Source organism: Gallinula chloropus, assembly GCF_964237585.1.
Source record: "Gallinula chloropus genome assembly, chromosome: 4".
Classification (NCBI taxonomy): Eukaryota; Metazoa; Chordata; class Aves; order Gruiformes; family Rallidae; genus Gallinula; species Gallinula chloropus.
In genome coordinates, this window is record NC_140088.1 from 22,592,322 (window position 1) to 22,604,825 (window position 12,504).

Consider the following 12,504-nt stretch of genomic DNA (forward strand, 5'->3'; position numbering starts at 1 on the left):
TCCTCTTTGAATCTGACGGCAGCTGTTTGAAGCAGGCTGATGGAGCTGGGCTTCATTTCACAGCTTATTTCACCCAAAGTGAATGCTGCCCACTCAGGAGCCTGCTCATGGGAAGGAGAGCACCCTTGTCTGGTCTGTAGACATCTCCTCTTCATCTCCCTGTGGCTCTGGCAAGGCCAGTTGTCCCCCATCCTCCAAGGCCAGATATCTAAGCATCCTCTGCCCAATCAATGCTCCTCATGTACTTGGAGGGCCTGGAGCATATGGATTCCCCAGTGGAAGATGCAACAAGAGAGCTAAAGGAGGGGGAAATCCATTCTCCCTCAGCTTGTGCCTGTGCTGGATTCCTCCGTCTGCATCTAGAGGGCAGGGCGGGTACACACTCCAGGCTGGGTGTCTGTGTCATTTGGTCTGTGGCCCCCTCATAGAGCCTCACCAGCCAAGATTTCTTCGGAAGGTGGAGCATGTGTGTGTGAGAGAGAGCTGTGATGCTCTGGTGCAAACATGTTCCCATTGCTGCATAGCCAGTTGGCACCTGGGTGGCGATGCTGGTGGTGATGCTTTCTCCAGGAGACAAGAGCCTTCCTTATCCTGTTTCACAGGGGCAAAAAGGGTCTTGCTGCTGGGTTTAATGGAGCAAAAGCAGGTATCCAAAGCCAGTCTGCATGCTGCAAGATGTCTGGGTGGAGGGTGGGGAATTAATTCCTCTGCTTCTCACAAAGGACAGTTCTACATTTAATTAGCAGATTCTGCAGGATGGTGGCAAGGCAAAAACCAGGGTTTGGACCAGGCAGAGGTCTGTTAAAGGAGACAAGAAGTATTGGAAATCAAGGTGTTTGCTATTGAGACTGATAATCTCAGTTATTTACACCCAGATCCAAGACTTCTGGCCTCCAAAGTGAATTATTCCCTTGTTCAGTGATGTTTATGGTTTTGTCCCTGCACTTCAGGAAATCAAACAGGAGAGCTGCACCGGGAGAAGGCTGCGCCTTGTACATGCTTGTTGCCAGTCATCTGCCGTGAGACAAAAGTGATTATGGGCTGTCATCATTCAGCCTGGGTATGCACTGGCTGTCCTCCAGCCACAGATTTTTTTTGGCTGGTCTCACAGTTTCTGAGAGCTGGGAAGTAGCTAAGCTTTCCTCGCAAGGAGCAAGCGTGCTGGGTTTATAAATACTCAGTCACTAGCATCCTTCTGTCCCCCAGTTTTAGGGGAAGCATGTACTTTGCCATGCCAGCTCCTGAGTTTGCAGAGTCTGCAAAAGGTGCAGGTTTTTACTTTTTGCTTTTAAAACACTTTTTTATCCTTTGTGGCTGCACAGAGGGAGGGAAAAATTGAATATATATATATATATATACATATATATATATACACACACACGTGAGATCAGGATGGCTCCAGGCTCAAACGTGGCAGGCAGAGCGAGGGGGCGGCTGGCTTTTGTTGGAGGCTCTTGCAGAGGAGCCGGGGTCCTGGCAGCCGCCAGCCTGGGACCCGCCGCGGGTCGCTGCCGGTACGCGGAGCTCCTGCGCAAGGGTCGCACGGTGGGTGCAATGGGAGGAAAGCCGGTACCCCGCGGCCGGATCGGGGGGCGGGGATGGGAAGAGGCGTGGGCTGCAGAAAACCTTCCCCCCCACCTTCCCCTCTCGCGGAGCCCCTTCCTACCAGGACTACATCTCCCAGGCTGCCCGGCAAGCTGCCCCGCCGCCGGGAGGGCTCCCCAGGGAGGGCTGTCGGGGAGACGGAGGGGCAGCCGCCGGCCTTGGCACCCTGCCCTCGCCTGTGGTGAAGCCCCGCGGCAGTTTGGGGCGGGCGGTGGGGGGGTTGCTGAAGGGTCCGGCGCGATGCGGGGCGGGAGGGACGGCGGCGGCCGGCCAAGTGGCCTCTGGGAAACTCCGGTGGGAAACGGGCGTGCTGGGAAAGGGTCCTGAGGAAGGGGGGTGCTGGGAGAGTCCCCGACGGGCGCCGGTGGGAAAAGGGTGGAGGGAAGAGGTGTCGGGGTTCTGGGGCAAGGGGCACGGGAGGGGAGGGAGGTGGGCTTTGTGCTGAAGCTGGGGTGGGAGGGGGGGCTGTGGGATGGTGTGCTGCTTCCTCCTCTGCCTTGGCCGAGTCTGCTCGGAATGTGACTTTCTTTTTCCTTTCCCTATCCCCTTTCTGCCCTTTTCCCTGCTCCCTTTTCCCCAGCCCCTACTCCTTTCCTCTGCTACCTTTTCTCTGCCCACTTGCCCCTGCCATGTGTGCTGCTGGGACTCTGGACTGCTGCTGGGGCTTCCGCATCTGGGACTGTTCCCACCCCATGCTGGGCTTGTTTTCCTTCTGTATCAGCCCGGTAACACAGATGTGTTTTTAGGACCGCTTTGTGGCCTAGTGCTGCTGAGAAGGGAAGGGAGGAGGATTTTTTTTGTTGGGGAAACAGCCTCCTGCTCCAAACAGTCCCATCTGAGGAACAGGACTGATAATGGGCGCACAGAGATGATCCCTGGTGGTTCCTTCTGTTTGAACTTTGTGGGCAGACCTAAAAAACCCCAAACCTCCCATATTTCAGGTCTTGGCAGGATGGAGCTGGAGAAGCAGTACAAGGATTTCATTGCTGTCACGCTGCCAGACAAAAGATGCCCTCCAAAGAAGGTTGGTGTTACGGGTGAGTAGATGCCCATCTGTGGTGACTTGTTGCATGTCAACAAGACGAGCATTTCTCAAACAGCCTCTCTAACTTCACACAGAGGTGATGGAAACCCCTCAGGCACTTACTGCAGTTCAATTTGGGCAGAAACAAGCATGAAGTCAATTAGGAACAGGAGTTCAACTGAGCTGAAATGAGGTCTTGACCTGCAAACTCCTTAATCCAAGTCTTATTTTAACTCCTGAGAGGAGTATCTGGGAAGATGGTAGGTTTGCAAATGAGCATTTCGTCATCCTGCTCATAAACATGGATGTTGCAGATGTCCCCATCTGCACCAGTTATCTGGGGGCAACTAGCCCTCTGTGGGAAATGTGCACTTTGAGTAGGCATTCATCTTTCATTTAGAATGAGAATTGCACCCTTGGAAGAGCCAGTTCTTATCTGGAGATGGCTGGCTCAGGTGGGCATGTGGGTTTGACCTGGATGGAGAGCATTTTCCTCTTAACTTACATAAAAGTCAGAGCAGTTTTGACATGGCCTGAATTTTAGTGTGAAAGGGGTCACTTAAGACAGTCCAGTTAAAACACTTGTCCTGGTTATGGAAAGCTAGTGGGGAACTTTACTTCATTTACATATGATATGAAGGACATATTCATATCTGCAAAGACCAGTAACAAAGTCCTCTGAAGGTCTCTCTGCCTTGCTTGCACTCATCCCATAGCACCCCTGACTTTTGTGTATGTGGTAAACTTGGGTCTGGCTCCATAGGGGAAAACTCTTACCTCAGATGCACCCTGAGGTAAGCAGCCTGGGGAATGGTGTTGAACGATGCTCCATGGGGTTGGGTGTTGAGTTTTCCTGGCTCAATCCTCTCCTAGTCTGAGCTCATCCCCTCCCTTTCTAGACCTGATTACAAAGCATCTCCAGAAGACCTTCCAAAGGCCCATCACCTTGCAGCTGTCTTCTCCCATCGCACTCTCTCGGTGTTGTGCAGGTAGGTGAAACTGCTGAGGGTCTTTGCAGCTCCCAACATTTTTATAAAGTGTGGTGCCTGGGGTCACACAGCACGTACAGAAAGCCGGTGAGCTTGACATGAACAGCTTCTGGAGAATCGATCCCTATGTGCCTGCTGGTTTGTAGGGCAGTTGCTGACCTTGGGGAGAGGAGAGCTTTGTGCTTTATTGCTTTTTTTTTTTTTGAGCTCTCAGGTCACTTTTCTAAAACTAACACAACGTTCTGGCTGCAGACTTGTTTTTTGCATGGAAAGCCTGGAAAAGGCTTTTGAGAGCAAAGACATGTTGCAACTGTACTCATTTGAGGACACAGAGGTCTCAGCCTGTTCTCCAGACATGTTCTTTGTCATGTCCTAGTCTTTAGCAGGGTGTGAGGATGTGCAGACATGCAGAGGATTGTGATCAGGTGTTAGGTCACTGTGGTAATACTATCCGGTGGGCAGGCTTGGTGGGAATGCCAGAGGGATCACCTCCACTACTCAGGGCCTGGGCACGGACTGGGCAGAGATGTTGGCTGTTGGCTTTCCAAAGGGCCTGCCAACTCAGCCAGGGGCCATAGAGAAAGGGCTGGGCTGTGGCAGGGTCTGAGGCACCTTCTGGTCCTGAGTGGAATTGGGAAAAGCTCCTGTGAGAAGTGTTATCTATGCTGAGCCTGAGCTGGGAACTGAGCGATCCTAACCCCAGCTACGAACACAGCCTGCTAGAGACTGAAGCTCTCTGAGGTGCTACCATGGTCAGAAGGGGCTTCATCCAGAGGGGTTTCCTGTTATTTGTCCCCTCCCTACAGCTGCTCTTCACCCCTTTGTGTTTTCAGTTTGAAACACCATCCTCTCTCGTGCCTCCAGCTTGCAATAAGGTGCAGACCCCTCCAGCAGCCCATACCGAAGAGTGTCCCTCTGGAGTAGAAGGGATCATTAAAATGCCTTCTTTCTCTTAAAGGCCAGGGTTTATATCAAAAGCACCTGTGTGTGATCACTTGTGCGTGTTCATGTGGAGTATTTCTGTTCCTACAGGCTCTTGTCCAAACCTGGTGATGAGTAAGAGTGACGCACATGAAGAGAACTGTGAGGATGTGGTGTCTGTAGGAGCACGGCCTGGCAGGGCACATCGATCACTCTGCCTCATGTCTTCAGCAGGAGGTGATGACTGCTCTAGCCAGCTGGCCCCACGGGGCTGGCAGAGCAGTCTGCACAGCCAGGTGAGCATTTATGGTATGTTTGTACCTGTCAAGGGTGAACAGGTTGGCTGGGTATTTGGGCTGGGGGTGTGCAAGGTCTTCAAGTGTTGTTGTGGGCAAAGCCAGCTGCCAGCTCGTGTCACCTTGCTCGTGTAGCTGGAGAGCTGAGTTTCTGCTGTCTCACTGGTCTTTCCCTGTTTTATTGCAGATGGAAGAGGCTGAGAGCAGAGGATGCCTTGTGTGGGCATCCCATTCTTCTGCCCTCAGACCCAGTCCCACCCCTGCTTCTCCTCTACCTTGTCCATCAGACTCCCCTTCCAAGGCCAAACTCTCCAGCTGCTTTTCCCTCTTCTCACTGCCATTGTGGGGCTCCAAGCCTAGTTCCAGCCCACTGCCCCATGCTAGCTCCAAGAAATCCCTCAGAGGGTGCTGGAAGAAGAGCCATCATCCTGAGGAGCCCGCTGGTCTGAAACTAGGAGATCCTGCATGTTCCGCCTTCACAGGACCCATCATCACTCGGATAACTGACTGCATCTACCTAGGGAACCTCAACGCTGCCTATAGTGGGCAGGCACTGTGCACAAACAGCATTGACAGCATCATCGACATGAGCAGCCTGCCCAGTGACTGCAGCCTGAGCATCATCCCCTGCACGTGCCGGCGGGGAGGGTTCAGGCACAGCTGGTCCCGCCTTAAGGTCGACATCCAGGCTCCGCTCCATGGGGATCATCACAAAACGGGTCAGCCCTGCTTCCGGGACATCAATGAGTGTATCCAAGCCTCGCTGGAGAAAGGGAAGCGAGTCCTCATCCACTGCAGGGATGGTTACTCTCTAGGTCCTACTTGTGTCATTCAGTACCTGATGGTCAAGCACAGCATGAGGCTGCTGGCAGCATATGAGTTTGTGAGGGCACGGTACCCACTGAACATCCAGGAGTGTCATCAGGACCTGCTGGTGGCTTTGGAGATGTCTCTGCAGCCTGGAGGCATTGACATTGCATGTCTGAAACACTCCCTATCAAGGAAGATGGCATGGAGCTAAATGGACAAGGTGGTTGTGGTGTTTGGCAACATCCCTGAAGAGGAAAAGCCAAAAGCCTTAACTCCATCTCATGGCTGAATGAGATGACTGTAGCTGGGGGTATGTAGAACAGCACTGGCACAAGATGCAGAACTGATGGCCTTCCTTTGTAACTCTCCCTCATGCCTTGTGTAGGCAGAAGTACAGTGTGGGGAGCTCTTTCAGGGACACACTGGAGGGAGTGGGAGGGTTCTGGTCAGGATGGGAGTCATGTGCTTTGCTTTGGTCTGATGTGATTTTGTGACAGCTGCTGAGCAGAAAGCTTGTTTCTGCTAACAATGTCATCTCTGGAAATAAGACAGAGTGTCATCTGATGTCAGATCACTCCACGATGCCTGTCCACTTGATGCTTGTAGGGTGTTGAAGAAGAGGCAAAGTGTAGGAGATGGCCATGAAGGACATGTTGCATGGATCCATCACCCTAGCTCTTCCAGTGCATGATGATCTCCTGGAGGAACCTGGTCCAGAAGTGTCCCTAAAGCATAGGGCAGAATCTCCTGTATGTGACAGGTCTTCCCTTTGTCTGGCCTCACAAGGTGGTGATAGTGCACTGGGAATGGTGGGCTGTATTCATGGCACATTTCTCTAGCATGAGTGGAGGGGAACAAGGGAAGGTAACAAGGTCATCTGCTCCACAGGAAAGGTACCCAAGTATGAACTGTGTGTCCACTCCGGGCCCTGTGCAATACCCTCATTCTTACTTCATATTGACAGAGCCAAGCACCTCTTGGAAGGACTTTCCTGGAGCTTCCTTATGTCTTCCTTGAGTTTTTCTGCATTTTATGTTCATTTTTCATTCAAACACACTACTTCCGTTGGAAACCTGCCTGTCTTAATGTTACCCATAGTTCCTACTTTAGGAGCTACTTTGTTTTTCTGTTCTTCCTGGTCCTTGCTGGGTTTCTTCCTCATGGCATGCTAAGACTGGGGCCTCTTCCTTCTTTTGAGAGAGCTGCCTTACAGCTTAAACCCTGTGGAAGGCAGCTCCAGGGAAAGCCTTATGCAGACCTGGACGCCCTGCTCACCCTATTACCATCTCACCATCTACTCCATTCATGTCTTACAAATACATCTCTTTTAGCCAAAATTGCACTTACATGGCTTCTTTCTTTGAACTTCTTCATTCAACTATTTCAGCCCATCACAGGGTGATAACCAAAACCTTACATTCAGAGCAGATCTCTTTTGCTGTGCTGCATGCCTGGACTCCAGGAGGTTCAGAAAGCCTTTATTTTACAGGACTGAAGGAAACTCCTTGGGTGTGGAAATTTTTGATGCATAACCCTTGTGGTTTTGATGCCTCCACCAAGAGCTGAGCTGCTCTTTGGAGGACTGATGGGTGAGCAGCGGCTGTATAAGGAGCAGTGGCAGCGAGTGTGTTGCTGTGTAAGGAGCTAAAGAAAATGGCTGTAGAGACTTTGGAAAGAGCAATAAAGAATGGCTTATGGAGTTGATGCTGAGAGAAGTGAAGTGGCTAAGCCGTCCCTTAATGGGTGATTTCTGCTGTTGGCTGTTGAGGATGGCTGCTACGTGCACATGTGCTTGCTTTGGTCTCTTGTTTTTTGTTTGCTGAGAAACTGGATTTAGCTGGGACAAGCAGACATTCCTCCTGCCAGACTATTTTTTGCTGAAATCCAGATAGGAGATGGGTTCTAGGTGCAGGGATGCCTCTACCAGTGAGTCTTCCTCAGTGGCTGCAGTGAGGTATGATCCTGGGGGGTAGAAGCTGCTAGAGTTTAGCCTCTGTGTTTTCTAGATCTGCCTGGAGCTGCAGACCCCTGCCCTGACTCCATTAGAGTTTACTGCCCTGGGGATGTGGATGTGCAGGAGGTGGGTGAGAAGAGGGATTGGATTGGGCTGATCTTCATTACAGCTTTTCCCAAACTCAGCTCCTTTGCTAGCTGCTGACCCATGGCTGGTGCATGGGATCCCAGATGAGGGCAAATCAGCCAAAACCTCTGCTGAACTGCACATTGTCTGTGCATTTCCAGGAGTCTCACAGTGGATTTGTGAGGGGATAGCTCAGATCTATAAGCCAGCATACACTGACACTGAGATGTTTGCTACCCAAACCAAATCTACCTCTTGACATTTCAGAGGGGCGAATCCTGAGTGGACCCAGCCTTGCCCACACAAGGGGTCTTTCCCTCTTCCACCTACTACAGGAGCAAATCCCTGCAAAACACCAGCCCTGTCTCAAGGACGTGCTCGTCCTTCACTTGCATCCGCAGCATTAGTTGTGCGATGCTAAAGGTGGTGAAACAGGAAGCCTGTGGCGGTGGATTTAACACTATCTGTATAACCTCTGAGAGGCGCCTGGAAAATATTGTCAGGGTCATGACTGAATCAGCCTAAAAAACCCCAGAGCGCCTGGGCTGGGGGAGGAGGGCAGGAGCTGTTTGGGCTGCTGTCTCCATGGGATCCACACACACATGCGCTACATGTGCTGTGACTGGGGCTGGTGAGTATTTCCAACTACATTTCCACCTGCTTCTCCTTCAGACCCACAGACATACTGGTCTGGGGTATCCCATGGGGGGGAAATAACTTTCTCGCTGGTAGCACAGAGCCTGTGCCCCCATGATCTGCGGCCTCTCCCCAGCCCCCACGCTGCAGTTAGCCTGGAGGCTGCCTGCAGCAGCTCCACAGGTCTGTGTTTTAAAAAAAAAAACAACCCCATGTGGTTGTCTTGAAATATTTCACATGGGGAGGAGCTGTGTTAAGTGTGGTAAAAAAGAGTGCAATAGTGACAGATGGCTTGCTCAGAGATTGCTCTTGCACATGCTTTGGGCCATGCAGGGGTGTAGGCTCTATCCTTTCTCCATTCCTGAAGGGCTGAGCTGCTCCCTAGCCCTTAGAGGTGCGTGGAACTGTGCCCCTGACCATGGATGACACTTCTTATCTCCAAGGGGAAGTTTTATTGGATGCCTTGCAGATGGAGAGGCCTTGCAGATTGGTGTCTGTGTACAGGGAGCCAGGATTCCTCACAACCTTGAAGCCACATCCAGTGTGCCTGGTTGGTGGAAGGAAAAGGAGAGGGGGGAAAGCTCCCTCCTCAGCCCTCCCGAGGAAAAGCACCTCCCTGCCTCCTCCTGGATGGCTCTGCTTGCCCACTCCATGGGTACATGTCGTCCTCCTCCCCACCCCTCTGTCCCCGGTGGCTGCCCTCTCCTCCAGGGTTGCCTGCCTGGCCTGCCCCAGCCAAGGGAGGTGCACAAGGGACTCTTGCACATCATTGGTCTGAGAAGGTCTCCATGCCCTTAAAGAGAAGGTGGATTTTCTGCCGAGCCACCCGAGAAGCCCTTTTATACCTCCTTACTCAGCCAGCTGCCTGTGGCTCGCCAGTCAGTCCTGTCCAGCCAGCGGGACTCTCTGATTTTCTCCTCCAGATTTGGGTGAGCCATTTTGCATGTCTCTTAATGACCCAGCTTGCTCTTAGGGGGTGATGGGGGAGCAGATTCACTCACCTGAGTTTTAGGGAGATAAGTGCAAGGTGCGGGTGGCCTGCTGGGAGAAATGGGGGTGCTAATAAAACCGCCTCCATCCCTTGCTGGTTAGAGAGGGTCTGTGCACTGGAAGGTCTCCCTCTGTTTTTTCCAGTGACCTTCTTTTTCTTTGGTTTCATGCCTTCCCCTCCCTTGGTTGGCTTTGCTCTCCAGCTTGAGTGGCAAGGGCAAGTGGAGTGATGGGCTCCTTAACGCTGACCTCCCTGGGCCATAGGATGCGGGATTCTCGCCTGCGGTAACTTGTCGATCCTCCCCACTTACATCCAACCTGGGCTTTGCAGCACCTTTCTCCCCCCAAAAACATCCTCAGACAGGGACGACATGCAGATTTACTGTCATGTCCTTCCCCAACCCCCTCCCCAAGAACAGGCAATTTAAAGCCCATGTTGCAGGCAATGAGCCGCAGCCTGGTTTTGTCCCCTTGCTTCCTCAGCGCTCGCAGCATCGCTGCCGCCGAGCTGAGTGGGTGCGGGTGTGCGGCAGGGACACAAGTAAAAATAGCTGGCGTTCCTCGGCCGCCCTGTCCCTCAGCTGCAGCCCAGCCACCTGCGGTGGCTTTTGCTTCCCATCGCCCCAGCCTCCCTGAGTCACGGGGGCTGGCACCAGGCAGGGAAAGGCTGCCGTCCGAGGAGACAGCTGCAGCTCCTTGTGCGGCTCCCTGACCATTTTTAGAAGCACTTTCTTCCACTTCCACTCCCCCTCGCCCCGTCCCCCAAGTAATGTGATGGGCCTGCACATTTTCCAGGATAAAGTTTCCTTGGCCCTGCAAGCTGTGCCTCCTCCCTTGGGTACGAGCCCCCATTAACACTTCAGCTCCCAACAGGGCATCCCGGGTCGGCAGCTGCCTGTGTTCTGGAGGGGTCTGCCTGCTCTGTAAAGGACTAGCTTAGTTTGGGCTTGGATGACACTCCTGCATCCTTCCATTAGGAGATAATTCCTCTGCTAGAAAAGTAAAGTTCTATTTGCAGGGAAATAATTTTCAGTGAAACGAAAGGGCTCTTCCACCTCTTCCCTAATATTCTGCCTTGCACATGTGAAAGTTCCACTGCAAGGAAACGCAAGGAATTGCCTGGTGAAACTGTGCCTTTGTCAATTCAACAATAACTTTCAACCCCGTTTTATGTCATCTGTGCTGATGTCATTGCAACAGGCTCTCCTGCCCCGTGTAATGGATGCATATACTGGCAGCAGCATCTTCTGCAGTCCTTCCTTGTCACCTGAGGTCGCTGCCTGGCTCCATTTCCGGGGTGTCCCAACCCTTCGCAGGCTGGGATATTTCTTGTTCATGAAGTATGGCAAGACTGCGTGGCAAAATGAAGGAGTAAACTGAAAATAGCTTGCTCCTCTTCTTCCTTTATTGCATAGAATTGTTCCCTGGGGGTCAAATAAGAATGATGCCTGCAGGAATTAGCGTCACAAATCTCTTTCTGTGACCAGACCAAATGGCATGGGGCCAGAAGTCCCCTGATGCTGAGGTTTGTGTGGCTATGAGTAGGCATGTGTTTGGCTCTTGTCCACAGACTGCAGCCTAGTTCCCCTTATGATGAAAATTTGGAGAAGTTGGGAAATAAAAGCAAACCTGTTCCTCTTTTTTTTTTTTTTTTTTTTTTTTTTGCTGCTGTTGTGTTCTAGAGGCATCTTGCTTTGTTTTTAAACCCAAGAAAGTCACCACCAGCATTACTAATTGTGAACCTTTATTTTCCTTGGTTTTCATTGCAGGCTCACAACCATCTAAAGTAGGATGTCTGAGTAAGTTCCCACTTTTCTGTCTCTAATATATTGTTGGCATTTAAAAGCTTTTGTTCAGCTGCCAACTCTTTATGCATGTTAAGATTTCTCTGCTTGTTCCTGATTAGGATGCTAACTGCCTTTCTCTCCCCTTTCTCCTCCTTCTCTCCCTTGTCCACCTGCTCATGATGAACAGTGAAGAGGTAAGTGTATCTTCCTGGGGTTTTTCCTTTAGCAATGCTTATGACATCAATTCTGGCTTCACTGTTCCTCCTTAGAAAAAGCAACTGCTGGGTGTGTGGGGGAAATGGTTTATGGCAAAGCTTTATTATTGAGTCCTTCTGGTAAAGAAGGGAAACAGAAGAAAAATCCATTTTCAAGGTCTTTCCTGCCTTCTGGCTTGGAGTTAGACGCTTTTTGTCCTCCTTTCCTGTTTCCCCAGCCGGCCACGAGATGGTGCTGGGAAGGCGGTGGTCCAGAGCCGTCTCTCCTCCATCATCCATCCACCGCCCAGCCCCTTGTCCGAGCATCCTTTTGTCCTTAGCCACACCTAGTTCCTTGTTCTCTGCCCACCGAGCACTGCCAAATCGCTTCTCCGAGGCGATCTGGTGAGTCCTTGATCCAGGGCAGCATGAGCAAGGTGGAGGTTATATCCTTAGCAAGTTCTCCCTGGCTTCTGGCAGAGCTGAAACAGGGCTGGGCATGAAGGCTAGGGGCAGCTGGGGGAATGTAAGGGAAGGTGTGGGAGAGTTGTGCATAGCTCTGTCACTCTGTACTTCCTCTTAGCAAGCTGCTCCATCCTTCATCTCTGCTTGGCACCTCCTCAGGTGTCCAGAACACCACAAACTGAAGCTTGTCCTCACTAACAAAAAAAAAAAGAGGATTTCAGGGACACATAGAAACTTCACAGTGTGGTGTTGATGTCCAACAGGTACCTTGACCCATCAAATGTGCCCCTTGGGAAGTCTGGGAGGGCTAAGGTACCAGTTTTCAGATGGAGAATAAGCCCTTTGCTAACAGCACTCAAGGGATCTGTTCTCTTGTGGCCCAGGACAAGATTCATGTGAGCACAGTCCTGTCAGGTGATGGTGTGCTGCATCTCTGAGCTGTATGCCTTTCCTCTGCAGAGCCCTTCAACCCTATCAAGGAGTGCCTTAGTACCATTTGCATATGCAAAACAAGTCAGATTTTGTTAGATTTTGCTCCACAGATCCTTATCCACTTCCTCCTTTATGCAGCACAGACACACAACCAGATATTTCTTTTTCTCCCCCACCACAGGATATCAGATGCCAGGGTGCACTTCCCTTGCCTCAGCCACACTGAATCTTGCTCAGTCTTTTTGGCTAGATGCTGAGGAAACTGATGCAATGCA

The 12,504-nt window shown here is 51.5% G+C and overlaps 1 long non-coding RNA gene across 1 annotated transcript; it reads left to right on the forward strand.

Annotated features, from left to right (window-relative positions):
• The first annotated feature begins 9,033 nt into the window (after positions 1–9,033).
• LOC311191831 lies at positions 9,034–11,155 on the forward strand. Its single transcript, XR_014617308.1, has 2 exons — positions 9,034–9,290; positions 11,121–11,155. It is a non-coding gene; the product is annotated as an uncharacterized lncRNA (long non-coding RNA).
• The last annotated feature ends 1,349 nt before the right edge of the window (positions 11,156–12,504 follow it).